Here is a 24,545-nt window from a genome sequence, read left to right on the forward strand (position 1 = left end):
ACGCGCTCGTTGTTTGAAAAACACAGTGTAATCTCTTGAATTCGAAACTTAACTGAAAGTATTAAATAACAGTACAACACAAAGAACTAAATAATCTGTGGGTCCATATCACTGCAGTTGCAGTCTCGCTGTGTGTGTGTAATTAAAATTGTGAATGGAATAAACCTTTTTCGTCGTTAAAAGTAAATCCCGAAAAATATTATTCACATTCAAATCTGGCTTTCAGTTGATTTTTTCCGCCGCTTTATAAAGTTTTCATGCGAGTATGTACAATAGTTGTAATAATTGAACTAAAAGAAATTGTAAATTATAGGCAAAAAGTATATTTTATTCAAATATTTACTGATAAGTTTATGTATTTTATATATAATTGTGAAATGATGCATGTTTTAATTATTATAAAATATTATTGATTTCTTATTAATTCAATACTTGTGTATGTGTCTATGTTTTTGAAATGTGTGTAACACCTATAATTAAGTCAACACTTAGAATTTATTATTTTTTGTAATAATATTATTACACTCTTGTTAGTGTTTGTCTTGTTGATGTTAAATAAATAAATAAATAAGGGTATATTTGACAACCTTATAGCCCAATAGTTACTGACCTCTAACCTGGTGTCCAAGGATCAAATCTCAGTGATTGCAAAAATGTGTATGATGAACATAGGAGTGATTGTTTCCTAGTCATGGTTTAGATCATTGATGTTTATAAAAATACTAGCTGACCCGACAGACGTTGTTTTGTACAAATAAATAAAATACTGTTTTTTTTTATGATTTTGTCAGTAAAATATCATAACATCAAGAATTATTTCGTAAAATATGCTCCCTGTTGTTATTATGAAATTGTTTCACAATTGTCAATAAATTCTCGCATAGAAAATATGTCCATACAAAACAAATATTAGAAATAAAAATAATTATGGGTACCAAATCGAAATAAAAACTATCCTATCTCTCAAGTTGGACTAGTTTAGTCCAACTTGAACTCACTTGCACTCCATGAATGATGGGGTTACCCCATTAAAATCCGTTAATTAGTTCAGGAGTTCACTGAAAACAAACATCAGGACACTGCATTGATATAATACACATATTCAAATTCAAATAGTTTATTTCTCAAAATAGGATAACCGCATCACTTTTTGAAGTCAAGAAAATATACAAATAATAGAATAATACAATTTTACTGCTTATAAATTAAAATAGTATGCAGACCTTAAAATTATTAACATTGCTTTAATCTCATGCACTTTTATCTGTTATATAATCTTTAATTGTATAATAAGCTTTTTTTAAAAGTTTCTGTTTAACAAATATTTTAAACTTTTTTAATTGTAGTTTGCAAATTTCTTCAGGGATTTTATTATGAAAGCGGACACATTGTCCTCTGAATGATTTGTCTATTTTCTTTAGCCTTGTGTGAATCAGAGCAAGATTATGTTTATTTCTAGTGTTGCAGTTATGAATGTCACTGTTTTTTTTTAAAACGATCTATATTTTTATGCACAAATATTAGGTTTTCAAATATGTATTGACATGGTACTGTTAATATGTGTATCTCCTTGAATTTATCTCTCAACGAATGTCAACTGGACAGATTGTAGATTGCTCGAACAGCTCTTTTCTGCAGCACAAAAATCGTTTGAATATCACTAACGTGTCCCCAATTATTAAGACACTAGATAGCCTCCTTCTTTCTTGAAGTCAGTTAAAAATGCAATTCATTACCTATAATTAAAATAAAGTATAAGCAAAAAATGCACTAGGTACCTGCAGGTTTTTCCCTTTTAAAAAATTACCAATATAAACACTCGGTCAGAACCATACTATTTCGTTATTCGTTGGTCAAATATGTGAAATGGTACATGAGACTGCTTTCCACAAATCATGCACTAAATTCAACTTTTAATTTTAAATGAGTGTCGATTCATCATTTTCTAGCCGATTTCAATATAAACTTTGTTAAATTTAATTCCAAACAAAAACTATACTCATTGCATTTCTGTCACATAAAAAACTATTATTACAACAAATTCAATTTCACTCAAATCAAAACAACTCCACTTTGAGTTAAAAACGGATAAAAATAAAAATTGCGGGTAGGGTATAAATCGTATATGACATGTTTATCAGTGAAATTGCTCATTATTCGACTACCCTACATATTCTGAATCGCGCTATTAAAGTTTATTTCCGTATTCATTAATAAGCTCGTTCTAACGCACGTCTTCCGGTGATCCGGTCCTACGCAGTAAGCCGGCCATCTGGGAGCCGGTCCAAACTCCTCGACATAACTAACTAACACTCCCAGTAACTTATGTGTTCGAATCTGAATGATATGATTGGTTTCTTGACCGTTTAACGAGTACTGCTACTCAACCCCACTGACGTAGGAACTTTGATCACCTTTTGTTCTTTTTATCTGATTTTTTTATGAAAATAAGGGTTGAGACGAGCAGGACGTTCAGGTAATTGATACGCCCTTAAGATGTTAAGTCTCATTTGGCCAGTGTTTTCAATAGCTACGGCGCCTTTCAGACCGAAACACAGTAATGTTTACACAATATTCCTGCTTCATGGCAGGAATAGGCGCCGTTGTGGTACCTTTAGGCCTTATAATATTTTGTGTTCAATGTCTTCATTATATAGCATAATTAATTCTATTAATGCTTTTGGTTGTTGGTGAGTAATAAATATTATTATAATTATTTCATTGGATTCAATACATCTCACTGTGATTCTGTGTGCGTATAGCGCTTCAACATAATGATATTTCATTACCAACCGGTCGCAAACGTTATAATTTGTATTTTATTTATTATATAAAAATCCGATCAATCTACTCGTTTGTATCGAGGCCCTTGGCTTCAACTTGTTTCTACTAATGACACTCATAGAAATCACTAATATTCTCCCCTCTACTCCCCTATTATCTTCCTTAATATATAAGGCAAGTGACCTCGTCGAACATTTGTTGGGGACGTTTTGAGACAAGGAGAGGTCCGAAGCACCCGCAACCGGCGAGCATGTATGAAAAGAGTAATGAATGTAGAGGAAGCGCGTGAGGTTTGTAAGGATAGAAGCAAATGGCATTCTATTGTCTCTGCCTACCCCGATGGGAACAAGGCGTGAGTTTATGTATGTATGTGTACTCCCCTATTACTCTTTGCTTGGTGAACAATTAAATATTAGGGCAGTACGTTTCTTCACAGCAACGTTCAACTGCAATATCCGTATTGACCTAGGTACCTACTGTGGTATTATATCAAATAATTCTTAAAATAATTTTATGAAATGATGCAATCAATATAAGCTGCTATCTTGCCATCGCTTACACTAAGAAACAAGTCAAAAACTTGTTTTATACAAAAATTGTAGAATACTAGTCAAAACGTAATTATTTGTTTTTAACATGTATTGCAATTGTCTGAAACATTCTTGCGTTCACACTGTGGCGAATGTTGCCAACAAGTTTTTATACGAATATAAAACACATTTGCGTTCACATATAGATCTGAGATATGTTTGATACACTCTGATACATTGACAGCGTTCACACCAACATAAATAATACATATTTTAACAAGTATTATTAATTTTATTGAAGTTTATGTATTATACTTATTTAAAACAAGTTTTATACTCTATCCATGCTTGGTGGATAAAGTTTAAAACATTTACCGCACAGACCGCTTAATTTTTAGTGGAAAAGAAGAATATAAATGGAGTGGTCGAAGACATAAGCTTTATTATCAATATTTATTTATCTCGGCTTATATTAAGATATTATTTTGAATACATTAAATTTTTTATAAATTAAATACATTTTGCCTTTGCTATCCGATGCAAATACAAAGAAGAATATGATTCACCTGTAGCTGGAAATCTCAAATAAACAGCGAACAAAAAAAGCGCGTACACATTCCTTCAAGGCCGGCAACGCTCCTGTGATTCCTCTGGTGTTTCAAGAGAATGTGTGCGAAGGTGATCACATATCATCAGGTGACCCGTGCGTACGCTCGTTTATCCTTATCCATAATAAAAATAATTGCTCTGCTGGAGTGATGGCATCTCGATACAGTGAATTCTGCTAAGAAAAGTATGGTGCAACTTTTTGAAGCAAATTCTCCAAATTTACTGGTCTCATTTTAACAAAATTTCTGAATCCAGTTCTGTTTTCTATTCTTAAATTATTCAATAAGGAACGATATGCCCCTCTTTGCTGTCGTCTCCTCAAAAATGATCACGACCAGTGCTTGCGTGGTGTTCTTGAATTTCCTTCATTCTGTATGATGTACAAGTATACTACACTCATGAAGGAAAGTTCCGCAGTACCTTCACTTTCTATTGTGTGCACCAGTAGTCAATTGTGTTGTCAAATTCATTATCTTCTGCACTGACATGTCTTAAACAAGTTTAGCTACAAGCCTACAAATATAAACTATGAGATCATATACAAGTAGACAACTAATAGGTGACAACGAATATCATCAGACAAGTTTCATATAAAAAATAAAATTTTGATAACATTGTGAAATAGATTGTTGATTTGAAGGAGGTCTGTAAATTAATGCTAGTAACCGAGGGGGAAGTATTTCCATTGTAAGGTATTTTCACTGCTTGACAGACTTTTCTGCTTAGAATTACTTTTGACTTGGAGTACCTAAGTATAAAAAATTAGTCTTAAATATTTATAGACGTAATTAAAGATACAAAACAAAAAATTAAAAAATGTTGTGATCAATTAAAGTCACATAGCCCATATAAATAAATAAATCAGTAAATAAATAAAGTTGGAAAGAATTTTTAATAAAGCAAACATTCAAGCAATTATGTAATTATACCAATGACAAACACTTAGGCCAATAATAGTACACTATTAGTAATACTATCCCAGACAAGGCTGAATATCAAACCAGAAGTCGCGATGAAAATATTGAAATATAGGTGCTAGGTACCTATACGTATTCATGTAAAACATACGGCCATGTGGAAAACCCAGTCGCAAGCCAATTTCTCCAGTGGGATGCTCCTTTGCACTGGATGCCGGTTTACGGATTATGGGTTACCACAACTGCGCCTATTACTGCCATGAAGCAGTAATGTGTAAGCATTACTGTCTACTGAAGGGCGCCGCAGCTAGTGAAATTACTGGGCAAATGAGAGTTGACATCTTATGTTTTAAGGTGACGAGTGCAGTTGTAGTGCCGCTCAGAATTTTTGCAATAATCCTGAGCGGTACTACATTGTATGGGCAGGGCGAATCAATTACCATCATCTGAACGTCCTCCTCGTTTCGCCCCTTATTAAAAACCGACTTCAAAAACTGAAAAATATAAAATAATTTAATAAAAAATTAATTTAATACATACACATTTTTAAACGTCTTATTTTTATTTTTTACTTTTAAATGTCAGTTAATAATAATAATGATATATAATCAACCTGAATGAAAACTCTTACAAAAATCGTACACAAAAACAATTACATCATCCACGTAAACAAAAATTTTTATAAAAAATTTTTGAAAAATGAAAACTACTGGGCTAAAATAAAAAAATTCTGGGACCGAATGGCATCTGTTCCACATCGAACTAAATAAGAATTACGTAAATCGGATCATACTCGTAAGTCTCAGCGTAGTCATAAAATAGTCGGTGTACATACATTAAAAACACCATATGACAGAGTGAAGTATTTGCCCGTGACGTAAAGGATCAAAGGCGTCCGATCGCATGGACGATGGTGTTAGTTTGGGGATATACCAATATATATATATATATATATATATATATATATATACCAATGGAAAACACTTCGGCAAATAATAGTATACTATTAGTAATACTATCTCAGATAAGGCTGAAAATCAAATCTGAAGTCACGATGAAAATATGGAAATACCTAGGTAATACTGAAAATGTTTAGAAAATGAAAAACGGTTTAATGTAGAAAGTTGCCAATTCTTTTTTGTTTTTCGAAGTAATCTCTGTTCCTCTCTACACATCGTGGGATTCAATGGAACCAATGAGAAAAGCAGTGGGCCCATTCTTCCTTAGGAGTCTCTTCTATGGCATTTTCGTACGCTTTCACCGCATCTTCAGGGCTCGTAACGCGAATACCTCGAATTTTATCGTTAGTTCTTGGGAATAAATAAAAGTCGCAGGGCGCCAGGTCAGGACTGTATGGCGGATGACTCATTATCTCGACACCTGCCATAGTCAAATATTCAACAGTCCGTTTTGCGGAGTGCGCTGAATCTTTGTCGTGGTGAAGGAGGATCCTGCTTCGAGGGCGCTGCTGTCAAATTTTTTCCAAGACAACAGGCAAACAGCGATTGACATAGCAGTCTACAGTAACTGTCCTTCCATCTTCTAGCACAACTGTCGCGATATGACCTTTCCGACCAAAGAATGATGCAATCATCTTTTTTCCTTGACTTCTTCTTTTCTTTTCCTTAGTTGGCCCATCCTCGAAAGGAAACACCCACTGAGCTGATTGTCTTTTGGTTTTGGGTTCGTAGCAATATATCCAGCTTTCGTCACCTGTGACGGTGTCAAATACAGCATTTGAGTCACCGCCGTTGAACTTATCTAACATTTGGCGACACCAGTCCATGCGAAGGTGTTTCTGGTCGTCGGTTAAAGTATGGGGAATCCATCTGGTACAAAGCTTCCTGATGCCTGAACTTTCGTTGACTTATAGCAATGCCTAAGCTTGCCCGTATCTGCTGATAGGTCACTCTCTTATCTTCCTCTATCATGCGTGCAGCACTGATGTTATCTGCAGAAGTCGCTGTTAAAGGACGTCCCTCACGCGGATCATCATTAAGACTGCTACGTCCACGTTTAAATTCGTCAAACGAATTGTAAATAATGGCATGAAATGGGGCTTCATTAAGAAATGCTAATCGCACCCTATCATAACTTTGTTGTTGAGTAAGCCCACGAAAGTTTTCTCACGTTAGGTTCATTTTCACGAGTAACAAGAGTGTTAGGTTTACCGCTAATTCACAAAAACAAATGACAAATGAATGCAATATACTACATTAGGTTACCAAAGAGTTCTAAAATTTAAATTCAAAAAAGTTTCCATTAGCAATGTTTCTAACTGGCCAGTTCTAAACGTTTTCAGTGTTACCCACGTATAGGTACTAACTAGGTAGTAGTAGGTTGGTACTACCTACACGTATTCACGTAAAACATGCGGCCATGTGGACGACCCAGTCTCAAAGAAATTTATAATCTCATAACCTAAATTTATAAGGGTGTTATTGTTTCAGATATAACGCGTGACGGAGCGCCCGATAGCGTCAACAATAACTTTATATGGAGCAAACCGGGCACCGGTCGGGAGCTGCGCCGCGGTACAAAGCACACAAAAACAGATTTAGGTAACCGAATACCGTCACCAACCCGCCGACAAGACATCGACACGCCACCGAGACCACGATACGATTCAGACATTTCTCGAACACTGCCACTTTAAAGGTTGTAACTTTGGTTAAGTTTGTGCTAAGTGATATGACTCGAAGAATAACGCGCGCGCTGGGGCCTTCTGTGTTCGTCTGACGAAGCATTAAGGTAAGGAAATTAATACTTAAAAGTAAATAATAAATTGTACTTGGGTTACTAAGCTATGTCTGGTGTGGGTGAATGGGTTTAGTGTTACATAACATAGGTTGATACAAAGTAGTTAGTTAAAGCTCCATGTGAACAAATAAGGATACCTGAGACACAACGAAAAAAAGTGAAAACTCACTAAATATTTTTTCTCTATTTAAGCCTTCGCTAGATTTTTATGGGTATAACTATACTTTGAACCAGAAATTCTTTAGGTCATCACTAATGACAATGTGAAGTTAGAAATGAATTTGCATTATATTTTAATACAATTTTTAAATTGCAAATTATCGCAAAAACTATGCATCCCACAACCCCTATCAGCTGTTTTTCTGAACTCTCTTTGACGTTAAAAAGATAAATAACGAAGATGTGACATAATATCAGATAATAGAAAAATGCCTACTATTCATTGCAGCTGTGAGGCAGAATGAGAACATATCATTTTGCAAAATGCCGCATTTCATGTAATCGTCACTTTATATAAATATAATATAACCACCTTGTCTGATAGTCATATTCAATCCTGTCTAGTATAATAACCTTAAGTAATAAATAAGAGAAGGACAAACAAAAAATCATAAGGTCACCTTGTTATGAATAAACGTACATATGAATCTGATAACCTAAACACATTAGTACGTGGCGGGCGAGGATCGAACCGGGAGCTCCGTGGTGAGAGTTAACGGATCAAATTATTGAGCCACCGAAGGCGATTAAGGCTCTTATCGAGGCGATCTAGAGACAGATTATATATAAAAAATAAAACCTAACATTGTTGAAGACCAGAGATCCTCTCAACCCTCAACCGAGATGTAGATTACGCACGCCATTGTTGATATTGACCCAGCAGCTTTATCTGCTGCAGACCTATCATAACGTGGCGCTATTTTAAGAGCATTTAGCTTTGTGATATTCAAATTTAAATTTAGTAGAACTCATAAATGTATATTCTTAATAAAAATATCGCATCCAAATTAAAAAAAAATGTTCTAAGTGACAACGACAATTGAATCGATAATGTAACGACATGAGTTTTTTTATGCTCTGCTTTAAGTCAACACATGGATAGCTTTTTTGAAAATCCCGCAGATTTCTTTGATGATTATGAACTTCCATCGAGTGTCCCAAACAACCAACTTATTTCGAAAATGTCAGCAGATGCACATGAAATAAAACGTATTTTAAAATTACTCAAAATTAACGAGGGTGCTGATAGTGATAGAAAAACTCAAGTTTATCTTAAAAATTGTGCCGTTACTTAAACTTTACCCTAATAAATAATATTACTTAATTATTAATATACATTAATAATTGTTAGGGAGAGTTTACTGCAAATTACAGAGAGGCTCTCATTGTACCAATATATAAAATTTGACAACGAAACCAGATCGCTATATCAATCCTCAAATCAATGGCTAAAATATTCATTCATAAATTTATACAACCAGCACAGCATGATTTAATGAAGAAGCACGCAACTGTTACTAATTTGTATATGCTTGTTAATTACATATTTGATGAAATGAGTAAACTGGATGTTATCTACTAGAAATTTGGTAAGGCTTTTGAATACGTGGATCACATTCATCTTCAAAAGAAAATTGCATGCGCTTGGCTTAAGAGGTAATTTACATAGATGGCTTTGCTCTGACATAGTAAACAGAAAATAGACTGTAGTTTCAGGCTCTGCCAAAAGTGATTTTGTCAAAGCGTTACCTGGAGTTCCACAGGGATCTATATTAGGACCACTATTGTATAACGCATACTTATTTGGTATATTTACCTGATTTCAACACGTACGATTCTTGATGTCTGTCATCTTATACAAAAGGTTTTGAATAATCTGGCAGTATATTGTACATCAAGAATATTTATTTATTTATTTATTCATGTATAGGAAACAAACAGTATTATTATGCTTAAATATTAACAAATCTTAAAACTTACACTTTCACCAGTGAAGTTTCCAACAATTTATACGACACTTTCAGTTAAAAGGTAAGCAACGGTAAGATAAAAACCACAAAACAAAAGTGTATTATTTTACAGTAACAACTAATTACAAGCTATATAAGGTACACAATACTATACACGCCTGTTATACAATACCATAATGAATTAGTTACAAATGAGTTAAGTATTCAGAAAAAAAATGTAAGAATGGTGTTAAAAAAAATTAGTAATTATTTAAATTATCACAAACCAATGATCTGAAAACATTTAACTTTTCATGAAATATGTCAATATGACTGTATGCGCTATAACAGCTACATGCCCGAATTATAAACCTGTTTTTTCCATGTACTGTTCTCGCATAGGCAACATCTAATACATCTTTACATCGGGATGTAGGCCTTCTGCAGTGTAATCCTAGTTCACTTAATAGATATGGAGAATCAGCTATATTATGTAATAATTTATATAAAAATATTATGTCTCTATGGGTTCGACGGTCTTTCAAAGAACTTAAATCGTTGGAGTGAAAATTAAACGTGGGATCTAAATGTTGTCGGAATTCTAAATGCTTAATGAATTTATTTTGAATACGTTCCAAGCAGTTTATATGAATATTATAGCAGGGGTTCCGAACAACTGATACTCAAGATGTAACCTGACAAAAGCGTTGTATAAAATTAAATATGTATGCAATTTTTTAAACTCACTTGCCTGCCTTAAAATAAAACCAAGCATTTTATATGATTTATTAATTATAGGATCATAGTGGGTTCTAAATGTGAGTTCACTATCCAGGATCACCCCCAAATCTCTAACCTCTTGAACTCTTTAATTAATCTTTAATTGATAATTATACAGTTTATGTATATATGGCAGAATATGTATTAATGGCAGCAAATGCCAAAAGAATTACATTCACGGGGCAACAACTTCCGATTAAATTCATGTACAAGATAAATGACGCAAGTAAAGCGAATGATTATAACTTATGGAGCTTTTAAACGACTTGGATTTATCAAATGTACATGTAAAAGATACAAATATAACTTACATGTAAACTCTGTACTCGATACCTATACGTAAGGAGAATCCTTGATTATGCATAAAGTATTTGGTCACCTCACTATGCAGTATATAATATATACAGAACTTATTAACTTATTACGTAATCACAAAAATAAAATTGTATAACATGAAAACGAAAATACTCTATCACCCACACCCTTACTCACCTACACCTATACTCACACACACACATACCACTTAAATATTGTTAAAATTAAATAATGAACAAATTGTGTAGATTTGCAAGAGCGACATCTCAAGTCAATTTCCTAATATGCAAATACTGTAAAGTAGATCCTGTAGATGAAGCCACAACCTGAGAGTTGAACAAAGCATACAAGATTTTATTTTTATTATGTTCATAAAATTTTGTATTAAAATTTTATAGATATTATATTCCTATTAATGTTTTAAGTTTTTGTTAAGTCTATTGTAATGTGATATAAAGCTGTTGGATTATCTGTAAATAAATAGATAAATTAACATGGAAGCTATTCTTAAAGTGATAGCTTAGCATTCATATAATGTTAATACTTTGTAACATGATTAATCAGATACTGACACTCACTCACACCCACCCTCACACACACACACACACACACATACACACACACCCAGAGACACACACGTGTACACACACACATATACAGAGTGCACTTTTTGACCTTTTGGTTCATATTGTTAACCTTAGGATGTAAATTGGTTGCCTACAGGACAGGCTACGCCTAGTGTAGGGACCGAATATAATGTAATATTATGTGATAAAGTGTCTGTATATAAATAAATAAATATAAATATAAAAAATTATCGTATACTGGATGTATCAACCTTTAGAGCTTGAATTCGTTGTCAGTGTAAGCATGCTTCGTGAACGTGACGGTCGTGATAACAAGTGGATAAAAGTTTGTTCTTTTGAATAATTAAAAAAATAAAATAGTTTTTTTAAATACCAGTGGGAATGCCACAGATACAGTTGAAGATAATGAAGTTTTATTCCGGCCATGTGGTGTGAGAGTGGGATTCGGAGGCATGGATTAGGTCAAACAGTTCTTCGGAATATTGCTATTTCTTAAAAAATGTAAAGGTACATTCATCAACTTTTCATTGTTACGTAATATATGAACCCACAAACTCTAGAATGTAACGCAGCCTCGTAAAAAGCGAATGATGACTTACAGAGAACTGAAATAAAGGCGGGACGGTACTCGTAAATCAAATGGACGTCAAACAATGGAGCGTGCTCCGAGGCACAAGAGATAGCGAGTCGATATATAGCGTACTTTTCTATCAAAGTAACGCCAATCGGTTGCGCTTAAATAACTAAGCGGGATATCTGCAAATAGGTAAAACAGATTTGGAATTTATTCCTCTTGTACAAATTAGTGTGTTTTTATCAATCTACTTTGGATAAGAGCGCCATCGCTCGTGTCATATGGCCTATTATGACGTCACGCCCCTGATAACAAACAACCCAAACTTCAAGCAACGCGGTGATGGTTATGAGGTATGACGTCATTCATGTTTCGGTAAACAGGACAGATAGCCATATTACTTATTTCATCTCAATGTTTATGAGAGAATTGTGACATTTTTAGAATCCTATCATCATGAATTTATTCTTAAAATCATTTTTGCGTTTATTCTCTTACTAGCTGATGCCCGCGACTTCGTACGCGAAGATAAAGGGTTTTTAAAAGTAATAAGCATGTTTGGAATTGATGAATATCTCACGTTCAATTTCGCTCCCATTCCCAACATATTATATGAATCTTACTTCGAGGAAGATTGCTATAGCAAACTAAACCTACTATTGGTATTGTTATAGATCATCGACGTGAATTTAAGTTTTTCACAAATCCCACGTGAACCATGGATTTGTTCCGGGATTAAATGTAGCCTATGTCCTTTTCTAAGCTCTAGACTTTCGCTGTACCAAATTTCATCAAAATCGGTTCAATTCCTCCGGCGTAAAAGCGTAACGAACAAACTAACATTCACATTTATAATATTAGTCCCTACTAATCAACAGTATCCCTATACTGTCATTCAGCTCCCTAACGAAAATATAGTTTTGATGTTTTGCCGAACACATGCAGGAACTCATTTCTTCACAATATACCGCCGATTGACTGTGTGTCTGAACGCGATTACCGGAATAACTACCAAACGAATTTTCATTCAGCATACTCTAATTGAAAAACTAGTCCGTAAGGTAACGAAATCGAAAAATAGAATTCCATTTATTTCAAATTTGCTGGCACATGTTTTCAAAATAGCACAAATTCTGGATACATATTTATAACTTTTAAACTTATTTTCACAATGATTTTAAAAGATTTTTGTAATAATCACAATTTGGACGTTTGGAACAAAGTATGACGGTTGATTTAAGTATAATAATTTGAAATGTAGTGCAATAATCTCTAATGCGCAGTCATATCGAATATGGTAGCATTATATAGAATCCCCCATATACAATTCATTCGCAATGCATTGAGAGTATCCAAAGAGCATTCACACGACACCTTGCATACATTAGTACTGCGCCTCAGGAAATTTATTGTAATTTCATTGCTCGGTAGGAGATGTCTTTCTGACGTAATATTTCTATACAAACTCTTAAACGATCAAATACAATGTAACCTCTTACAGAATTAACCTTGCCGTCACATATTCAATCCGAGGGTTCAAAATCAAGAGAATCTTCCAAGTTCCTTCTGTAAAAATCAACTTGGGCAATCAGGCGCCACTCGCTCGAATTATTCGCGATTACACTAAGTTAAACGACACCAATTCAGAGCTTGATAATATATTCGTTACTGGGTTGATCAGGTCCAAGTGAGGGATATAACTTAATTAACATGTATAAACTTAAGTGTCACATATAATGATGCGTTTAGGAGGCTGTTGAGGGTACCGTGGCGTTGTAGTGCTTCTCTAATATTTGCAGATGCATCTGTGGATGGTTTCCATGCCATAATGCGCAAAAAAGCGGTCTCCATGTTGCAGCGTCTACGTGTAAGCAGTATCAGCATCCTTTAAGAGATGATTGCTGCCAGAGCTGACTGTTCCTTCCACAAATACTGGATACAGTTAGCTCTAGGCTTATAAATATATTTGACTAATAATACTGACATAGTTCATAAGAAATATTGAAACTAATACAATTACTAATATAATATAATATGCTGATCTCTCTGAATTAAGTAAATAAATAATATAAAAAAATCATTATAATAATATTTGGGCCGAAAGACGACCACTGCTGGACAAAAGCCTCCCCCAAAGATCTCCAAGAGGTTCGGTCCTGCGCTACCCTCATCCTACTTTTGATGAGGGTAAAAACATCATACTGTCTATATTATTGTCTATTTGGATTATATTTACTTAGGATTCATAATATAATGGATGCTCAATATAAATTTTGTATAGCTGAGCCTATACCTTGTGCCACACGAAAGGAAAAACAATGTGACTGCGAGCGATTCCCGGGCGGGAGGGGAAGTGGTGGGGGGAAAGGGGGCATGCGTAAGTGACGTCACCTATGCGTGTTTATGCGATACTGACAGCTTTCTGCGGAACTTCGATCTTGCTATAACCAAGTCCGTTTTACTCCATTCTTACATGTAGCCATGTCTAAATTACTGTTGTTTTTATCAATAAACATCAAAAATGTTGTTATAAGCAAAATAAGACCAAACTGTATATTTGCAATGTTTAGACAGGTCAAAATGTGCGACTGTTGATTGGTTTTGCCTCTACAACTCCGGGAGTGCCGACAGAATCGAAAACTTGAACATTAAAAAATGCATAAATTTTTTTAATATTCTGTAATGGTTTCGGAATAATTATGCACGAATTGCTTTATTTATCACTAATATCCGGACGAGTGAGGCTTGCTCGGATTTTTAAGAATCTACAAAACTTGAACAAAACAAAACTAATAGGACATCTGGATTCGAACCGGGGTCTACTGCTTTCCGGATCATCCAATCTCCCATCTGAGCTATTATAGTCTTGTATATTAAAGTTATTGTAGCTATTTCTCATTAAAATACGGATTAAACTACATTTGTTTAAAATTGAAACCTAGCTAGATCGATTTGTCGCCCCCGAAATCCTCTGCATACTAAATTTTATGAAAATCGTTGGAGCCGTTTCCGAGATTCAGATTATATAAGTAATTATATATATACAAGAACTGCTCGTTTAAAGAAAGAATATCCGGACAACCGAGCCTTGCTCGGATTTTTAAGAATGTACAAACTTGAATTTAAAAAAAAAACTAATAGGACATCTGGATTCGAACCGGGTCTTCTGCTTTCCGGATCACCCAATGATCTGAGCTATTTTAGTCTTGTATATAGTGGCGAAATTTACCTTTGTATTCTAATGTTATTGTAGCTGTTTTTCATTAAAACACGGATAAAACTACATTTTTTTAATTGAAACCTAGCTAGATCGATTTATCGCTCCCGAAATCCCCTGTATACTCAATTATATGAAATTTGTTGGAGCCATTTTCGAGATTCAGATTATATATATATATATATATATATACAAGAATTGCTCGTTTAAAGATATAAGATATATGATAAAAGTATTAGAATTTATGTGGTTAAACAAAATATTCATTTATTGCGCAATCATACACAAAAATGACATTTTTTTTATTATCTCTTAGAAAAATCAACTTTCATCCATAAGAAACTGTAAAGACATTTCATGGCTGTGATACGATCCGTGAACCTCGCGGTGTTTCGGCTTCACAATCACAATGATTTAACCAATGACCGTATAATCATTAAATAGCCCAACTATAATTAATTAGAAGTATAAATCTTTCATCCATAATTTCAACGACTGTCTTACGAATTTACGATCAGGCCACGTGTCCTGACGCGAGTTTAAAATTTTATACCCATCCCAAGAAAAGTGCTCAACGCCGAAAAGAATTTTTCACTTCAAAAATATTTAGCCTAACTACTCTTAACCTTCTATGTGAATGTATTCAATACTAATTATTTATGCTACGAGAACGCCTACGAACGAATTTTAAATCTTGTTTCGTCTGAAGGTGACACACGGTCGTCTTGTTCAGTGTTGTGTGTCAGACGTACGTTGATCTAATTTTTTGTAATAATCTCAATCTGTATGGTAATACTATGGAAATCTTAAAGAAACGAGGTTTTATATGCATTCAGTTAATTAAAAAAAAACAATTGTCTACGTATTTAAACTGGCAAGTAAAATAATAAGATCAAATTTGAAAATTAAAAAATATTCAATTCGATTCGAGCGTTTCCTCATAGTTTGTGTTTAGATATTGTGGCAAAGAGGATGTAAATACTACGTAATAAGAGGCTGCCTCAGTAAAAATTGAAATTTATATAAGTATGAAACGTGCAGTGATTTGACATAAGTTTGAAATAGCAGTAATTACAGTATGGCGATTGGCGATTAAGTATAATCCGGCTAAGTTTGAAAGCGAACAGTTGCTTAAAACGTAGTGGATTTCAGCTATCTTCGTTTATTACAAGATTATAGCCGTCATCCGTCAATCTATCAATGACTGCACGTTTCATACAATCGATTGAATCGATTTTTTCTTAGATAGTTTCGCTAGGCTGGCAGTTTGTGATTAGTTACTGTGGTATTATAGTTTATTATGATACAAGTGAGCTCAATATACCCGAGACGCAGGCAAGGCCATAAATCTAGAGCCGTGAGCAAGATCTGAGGGAGTTTCATACGCACTTTTTCAACACACTTGCGAGAATGTAATGTAATGCATAAATCGTTCAAAAAAATTTATTTTGTGAACGCGCCAAATATAAGGAGATTGATGGCGTATAGCCTTACAGCCTACTTGAATGGTGATGCAGGATTGATGGGAAAGCGCGCGTTGCCCGACGTCATCGCTGGTAACTACGGCCTATGTATGAGCTTAGAACATTTACGGCCGTTTCCAATATACTATCTACAGATAGAGATAAATTACTACCTTCTACTGTCAGAAATTAACTGTCAATCATCTGAAGCTGTCCCAATATACCCGATAAATCATTCTTATCGCCTTATATTGGTACGCGTGAATTGCAATTACCATACAAACTTCTGTCGCTGGTAAGCTATACGTCGTCCCATTGACAGACAGCGTGTACGGATAAGGTTTATTGGGACAGAAAAGTCAACGATAGTTACGATTTTTATCTCAAGTAAGAGACTACGTTTACTACGACGTTTTCACGGCCGTTAGACTACGACAGCTGTGAAAACGTCGAAAAGATTGATTTTAGAACTAACGTCTATTTTTAGCAATTCACGCACACTAACACAAAGTGTCGTTCAAATCGCGAGTGTAAGACGTGCCTTGTCACCAGTATTGACGCACACTAAACTAATATCACGGGTCTGTTTTTATCGGTTATCTAACAGCAAGAGACTATCTAGACGTATAAATTATCTAAGCCTATTCGTTAATTTCGGCTTAACTTTCTAATTCATGAATACCGAAGGGTCAACGAAACACAGCTTACAAGTTTAATATGTGTGCACTTAGACAAAGTACGTGGGGCATTCAGAAAGTTGTGTGAAAATAAACTATCTTATATGGATGAGATATTTTTATTTAACTTTAACAAACAACTCTACATCTGTCTCTATACAAAGTTTTATACATTTCAAAGAACACTTCACTCAACAACAACAGCTGATGGTAATTGATACGCCCTGCCCATTACAATGCACTCCTGCTCAGGATTATTGAAAAACCCAAAAATTCTGAACAGCACTACAATTGCGCCCGTCACCTTGAGACATTAGATGTCAAGTCTCATTTGCCCGGTAATTTCACTAGTTACGGCGCCCTTCAAACCGAAACACAGTAATGTTTACACATTACTGCTTCACGGCATAAATTGGCACCGTTGTGGTACCCATAATCTAGCCGGCATCCGGTGCAAAAGAGGCTGGTAATTTACTTTCTAAAAAGGCCGCAAGGCTTCTTTGTTGTGAGAGAATGTACGCGGCGGTGATCACTTAGCATCAGGTGACCCGTACGGATTAGTTTACCATAAGAAGTTATTTTACCATTATGAAATTACACGTTATATTTCCGGTATTGCCACTTTTACCTTGATTTTGTTATTAAACACTAGCTATAATAATTATCTCTGCAGTCGATCGACAGGGCTGAACCAACGCTTTTATTTCTGGAACGTACTGATAAATCCAGGATTCGTCACCGGCACAATATTGTAATCAGAATCCAAATTTGAATCATCAAATTGAAATTTGAAACATCAAAACATCAAATCATGCCTGCGGGCCTGCTTCTGAGCTTCGGTGATGTTGTGCGACACCTAATAAAGTAACCTCCTCATGAAAACATGGCCGTGTAGAATTCTATACGGCCATGCTTACGTATAAGATTGGTTCCTCAGCCCAGTTACCCAATTAATATTAAAAATCAATTATGTAGCCAGCGATAACTGTCAGAATACACAACACAGCGACAAGAATTTGCTAATATTTTCGAGCAGGCGTTACAATTTCATAATCAAATAATATAAATAGTAAATATATTTCTATGTTTCTAACTATGTACTAACAGTACTAACAATATCCTGATGGTTTATAGGTAATAATACCGAATGTTCTGTTCTGAGACACTGGGTTCATATACACAAACATGTACCTGGTGCCTCAAAATTATCGCAGATTTATGAATTAATTTAAATCAAATATAATGTTCAAATGTTTTAATAATTCTGCTAATTTTTTATTTTACTAACATAGTTTTAAGTATTACTCTACTAACAATATATGGATTTATAATGGTTTAATTAAATGATTTTCATTTTATATTTCATTCTAATCTATGTCCATATATAGGTATATAAGATATTTTCACCTATACATTGATTCATCGCGATATTTCTGGAACCATAAGGCATGGAGATTTTTTTTTTGGTTCTGTTCGTCCATCTGGACAGGCAAAGGTAAGGCATAGAGACTTGAAATTTGGTAGGAATATTCCTTTCACCGAGTAGAGGAGGAGGAATTTTACAAAATTCCAACCGCAATAGTTTTTTTTATTATGAAAAGAACAACGTCTGTCGGGTCAGCTAGTGTTTCTATAGAGGACATTTAATTCTAAACGATCATAATATAAATCTAAAACGATAAAAGTTTAAGGAAACGTGCGAGTTTAAACAGTATATTATAATAAATTTTAGCTCATTAAAAATGTACAAAAGGGTCATTAATTGTTGCTATCAAATAAAAGTTTTGAAATAAAAATGTAATTAAAACTTATAATGCACAGAAATAATGATTCTAATTTACTTATCTTTTGTTTGCTCACTAAGGTGAGTTTCATGATTATGATGGATGCGAAATGTAACAATAATTCAGTCATTATCGAGTACTGAATTTTTTACGAAAATTATCATCAGGTAGGTAGGGTATATATTTTTATCTCAATGTTCTTGTCAGCATGTTTTTGGGTCACGAGCAAATGTCGGGATATATAACAGTAATATTTTTGAAGTTATTCTTCTTTAGGCACGTTTTGAAATAATGATGAGAGTGAAATTTTAAGATGCGCGCGCAACACTGTAACACAAAAGTAACAGGTTGAAGTTGGTTTCTAAAATTTTCCGACGGTTGCGTCATTTGTTTTTTTTTTAGGTTTCTTCGTCCATTATTAGGACAGGCAATGGTTTCAAGCCCATACAGCCGTATTCATTATTTAATAATTAATTGTCAAAGCCATCTTTGCAAGATTTTTACAAAATTGTTCTTTCTAAAACCGTAGAATAGCACAAGGAATAAATCATTTTAATCATTTTGCTTCGTTGGGCAAAGAAGTATAACTTCTTGTGTGCATACATAAGTACACACACACTTTTTTTCTAATAATTTACAATAAACGTTAAAAATCAATTTTAAAACTTAGAATTATAATTGTAATCATTCTGCTGGAAATTTCAACTTGCGATCGATCATTCGACGCGAGTGGCAACGGTAGGTCTAGGTACGAACATTTGAGGGTATGATACGCCCTGCCCATTATAATGCTGTGCCGCTCAGGATTATTGAAAAACCCCAAAAATTAAGAGCGACACTACAATTGCGCTCGTCACCTTGAGAGATAAGATGTTAAGTCTCATTTGCCCAGTAATTTCACTAGCTACGGCACCCTGCAGACCGAAACACAATATTGCTTACACATTACTACTTCACGGGAGGAATAGGCGCCCTTGTGGTACCCATAATCTAGCCGGCATCCTGTGCAAAGGAGCCTTCGAATTGTACGTTTATCTATTATGTTAACTGTAAATCATGTTTCAGGTAGTTAGACAACAATCTTCACGATAGTGGAGTATCTAATGACGCACAACATATTGACGCAAATCTTCGAATTATTGATAAGAATAATATTCAATCGCCATGAAATTGATAGTGGCCAGATTATCATTGTAATACTTGCGTACGAGTCTTAATCAGAAAATCTGTTTATTTTTGGCTTTATGAAATTTTTGTATGCCACACTAATATTAGGTAGGTCCATAAATATTTTTTTATAGATTGCCCACATAAGACACCCGATGGATAAATGTCTTAGGCTCTAGACAGTCGAAAGAAGCGATACCTGCACTATCGCCCAAACCACAGTAGATATAATGTATCAGTATGGAAACTACCTACAAACGTTCGAAATGACACACTCACACAAACATGCGCATCGACGAGGCCCCTAAGCGGTTTTCGCGGTGTTGCAGTAGCGAGTGTCGCGTCAAAACGAGTGTCACGTTGTTATTTGTTTCCCGGATCTTTTAAAAATGCCAGCGTATTGCGTGGCATACGGCTACTTGAACTCGGCTCCATCAAAACCGGAGCTTTCATTTTAGTTTAACTTAAAGTGGTATAGTCTTCTTCTTCACAGTCGTTCCCTCATTGCTGAGGATCGTGACTCCGCTTAAGTACGTCTACAACTTTTCTCCATCTGTTTCGGTCTGTCGCATGGTGGAGTGCGATGCTGATGGGTTGGTTAGTCTGCTCGGATATTTGATCAGACCAGCGTCGTGGGCTCCGGCCTCTTGGTCTCTCCCCTCAATTTTCCAAGTAGTATATTAAGAAAAAATATTGTTATATTATTATTATAATTAGTAGGTATTCGAAGTAATTAGGTAAGTATTTTATCAACAAGGCAAGACTGACACGTCGACTTATTACCCTAAATACAAAATATAAAATCCGAATCATGGAGGGCACCCTAACGGGTCACATATCACTAAGCAAGCACCTTTTCACAATCGGCGTAACGGACAGTCCTAAGTGAAGATGATGTCTTGCCAAGAATGAAACATTCACTCATGTTATTCTGGAATGTGCTGGGGTGGCCAACCAACGAGCAAACACATTAGTAAACACAAGGTCGCTCCAGGAAGTGTGCAAAAACCCCAGGAGTGTTCTGAACTTCTGGAAGGAGTTGGGCTGGTTGGAATGACTGCCCAACACTGCACGCACAATGGACCCAACTTAGTGGTCTAATTTTGGAATATTTTTTGGACTATTTGTCGTATCACCGATTTCCCTCAATGCCTCACCTTGTATCGGAGTACTTATTATGTTCGCAATCCAAACATTTGAATCAATCTGAATCAACTGAGGTGTCAGGTCATAGGCGTAAACAATTGTTACTGGCGATGGTTGATCCATATAAGATGTAGGATCTTCCTTCGTATGCTTTTATTAGGCATCTCCAAAGAGGGTGTAAATACTACATAATAAGAGGCGGGACTGCATAACTAAAAATTGATGTTTCAAATAGAAGTAATTACAATATCGCGACTGGCCACGGAGTATAATCCGGCTAAGTTTGAAAGCGAATATTTGCTTATAACGAAGTGGATTTCGCCTATCTCCTTTTTTTACATGATTATAGCCGTCATCTGTCAATCTGTCAATGACTGCATCTGTCATACAATCGAGTGAACCGCTTTTTTCTTAGTTTCGCTGGGCTGGGGGCCTACTCCTAAAATCGGTATTCGATAAATCGTGGCATAAGTCGTGTCCAATCCTACGCTTAGTTACATCGTATTCGATGTCGAAACGATAATTGAACGAAGGAAACATTTTTCGATATTATCGGTCCGTCCTAACCCTACTCTAAGTTGAAAATGTCAGAGACGAATATTCGAATTTCACAAATAATCAAACGCCACTTTTACGATAATCTCAACGACACCTTCTAGGCTGTCGTTGCTATTATCTTTTCAAGTTGTATACATACTCAATAAATATTATAAAAATAATTATATGTGATTTACTATTCAACAGGATATTTTACTACCAAGTAATTTAAGTCATTTTGTTGATCGTTTATGCGTAGAAAGTAATGCAAATGGCCGCCTGAGAAATAGGAAGTCGACGAGAAGGGTTGAGTTACTTTTTTTAACATTTTATTATCCGCAAGTTTCGTATTATTTATTCAATTTTAAATGGTCGTATTATATTCATTACATAATCTTGGAATATTTACATTTTGTGTAAATGATGCAAATTGGTGGTGCAGTGTCTGGCGTGGTCCTTAGCGCCTAAACTATATTTTGACAGATAATATTTAGTTATAGGCATAATTCATTCACTCTAACATCGTAAAAAAAATATTAGTGTATAATGGTTACGATGTTGTAACAATAAACGATATGGAATACGAACATTTGTTAGAGTAGGCTAGGTGCGATATATTCGGGGTGTTATCGTATCCTTCCGAATATATCGTTGTCGATTTTGTGAGTAGACCTGCTGGTCTTCTCTAACTATCTCAACTTAATAAACAAGAGAGTATACCGACAGACTCACTAGATAGCCTACAATTAACTTCTTAGTTAAATCTAAAATAACCATGAAATAGTTACAAAAGTTAGTGTAAGTATATTTTATTGTGTTTATTCACGGACAATAAAACCTGCATATCGAAATCATAAATCCAGCCCAATGCCATCTAAATGCGAACAGTATATAAATTATACAAGTAAGACAGATTGACCGTTGGATTGTGTTTAGTCTGTACATTGTTTTAACGCCTATTTTTGGATGACTTGTGTCCTAGATATTGTGGACGATTGGAAAACGCCGCACAATGGTTTTAAACGGCAATAAGCTGGGATATGTTCGTTATAAATTTTGTTGTTATAGGAGTATGAGACAAAACCACCGGTTCCGACTCAAATTAAGGCAATATCTATACAAATAGGCGTGGCTTATTTGCGGTGTATAATTTATCTTGTCCCAATTCCATATTAAAGACGCGTACAAAATCGCCCAAAACAAAACACATAAACAACATTTAACATTTTTTATTTATGAATATAAAAATAATAATATTGACACACTTTTAAACAAATTATCTTGACCCAAATTAGGCATTGAAAATACATATAAACATCCATGACTCGGAAACAAACATTCATCATATAAATGTTTGCACCTACCGGGATTCGAACCCGGGGCGTCTAGCTCAGTAGGCAGGGTCACTAAGCACTGGGCTATAGCGGTCGTCAAAATTTGATCCTGCAGACAAATTTTTCAAACTGTTATTCGGGCTATGTTAGATTGTTTCTGTAAATTATTAATTGTATAAATAAATAAACAAAAAAAAAATTAGAAGTCAACCATGTTGATGGACAGATGAAAAGGGATTCGTACCTGTCCCATGAGCGTCAAAATGAACAATTTTGTTATAAATCTCCGGAAAGGCGATAACGAAACCCTATGTTTGAATTGCGTTCAGTTTGTAATTTAACTTTGGTCTTGTTTCAAGTGAGAATCTGCATGAAATTTGCAATTCAAAAACGTTTTTCCGACGCGCCATATATATGCATTGGGTTTTACGTTTACTACTTATGAATCTTACCACAAAAGTATCAGCTGGTATAATGAATGTATATAAATATTTATTGAATCAAATAGTTAAATTACTATCGCGATGGCGGGAAATTAATCTGATATGATTTGTGTCTGGTAATGTCAGCAGCAGCAGTTAGCTACATATTATAATATGATATATTTAATAACTTTTACCAATATATTAAAGATATGGCAACGCAGAGCTGATCAAATTGTCAAATTTCTTCAACGTACAACCAAGCTGTTGAATGACCTTCCTTGTGCGGTGCAGGACGAGGCGGCATGAGTACCTTCTAAAAGACCGGCAACCTATGATTCCTTTGGTATTGCAAGAGAATGTGGGAATGTAGTGACCACTTAACGTCAGGTGACCCGTACGCTTGTTTACCTTTTTATTAAAACTGTATAAGGGGTTATATTTTATTGTTATCTAAACTTATTTTCAAGAGCAAACATCAAATTCAAATTCAAATATTTTTATTCAAAATAGAATGTGACATCATTTATTAGAAGAAAACTACCACCCATTCCAAAATGAATACCTCAGACCTGAGAAGAATGGGCGCAACAAACTCAGGGGGCTTTCTTTTTCATCGAATAAATATGTTTATAAAGTAATATTGTACAATTAAACTTATTATTTAATAGCCTGAGGGCGGTCACTCCATTCCCAATCTGTGGTATCATTAAGAAAGTCATGTATGTTATAGTAACCTTTACCACACAAACGTTTCTTAACAATTCTTTTGAAAAACTTAATACTTTTGTTTTGAACATTTTCAGGGATCTTGTTGTAAAAGCATATACATCGCGCTACAAAAGACTTACTAACTCGACTTAGCCGAGTAGTAGGCATCATCAGTTTATGTCTGTTCCAGGTGTTAACATTATGGTTATGACAGTTTTTATCATCGAAACTATATGTCAGCCTTGCACTTCCATTCTTATATTTTAACTATTAAATTCAATT

General features: G+C 34.8%; 1 protein-coding gene across 5 annotated transcripts in view; it reads left to right on the forward strand.

The window, feature by feature from the left end:
* LOC126974770 (plasma membrane calcium-transporting ATPase 3) overlaps positions 1-24,545 on the forward strand; it is a 221,106-nt gene that overhangs the window by 36,981 nt on the left and 159,580 nt on the right. For all 5 annotated transcript variants that reach the window (XM_050822434.1, XM_050822432.1, XM_050822437.1 and 2 more), the window contains exon 2: positions 7,291-7,591. The gene's annotated coding sequence lies outside the window, so the exon portion shown is untranslated. The remainder of the gene's footprint in view (positions 1-7,290; positions 7,592-24,545) is intronic.

This window comes from Leptidea sinapis, chromosome 33 (genome assembly GCF_905404315.1).
Source record: "Leptidea sinapis chromosome 33, ilLepSina1.1, whole genome shotgun sequence".
NCBI lineage: Eukaryota > Metazoa > Arthropoda > Insecta > Lepidoptera > Pieridae > Leptidea > Leptidea sinapis.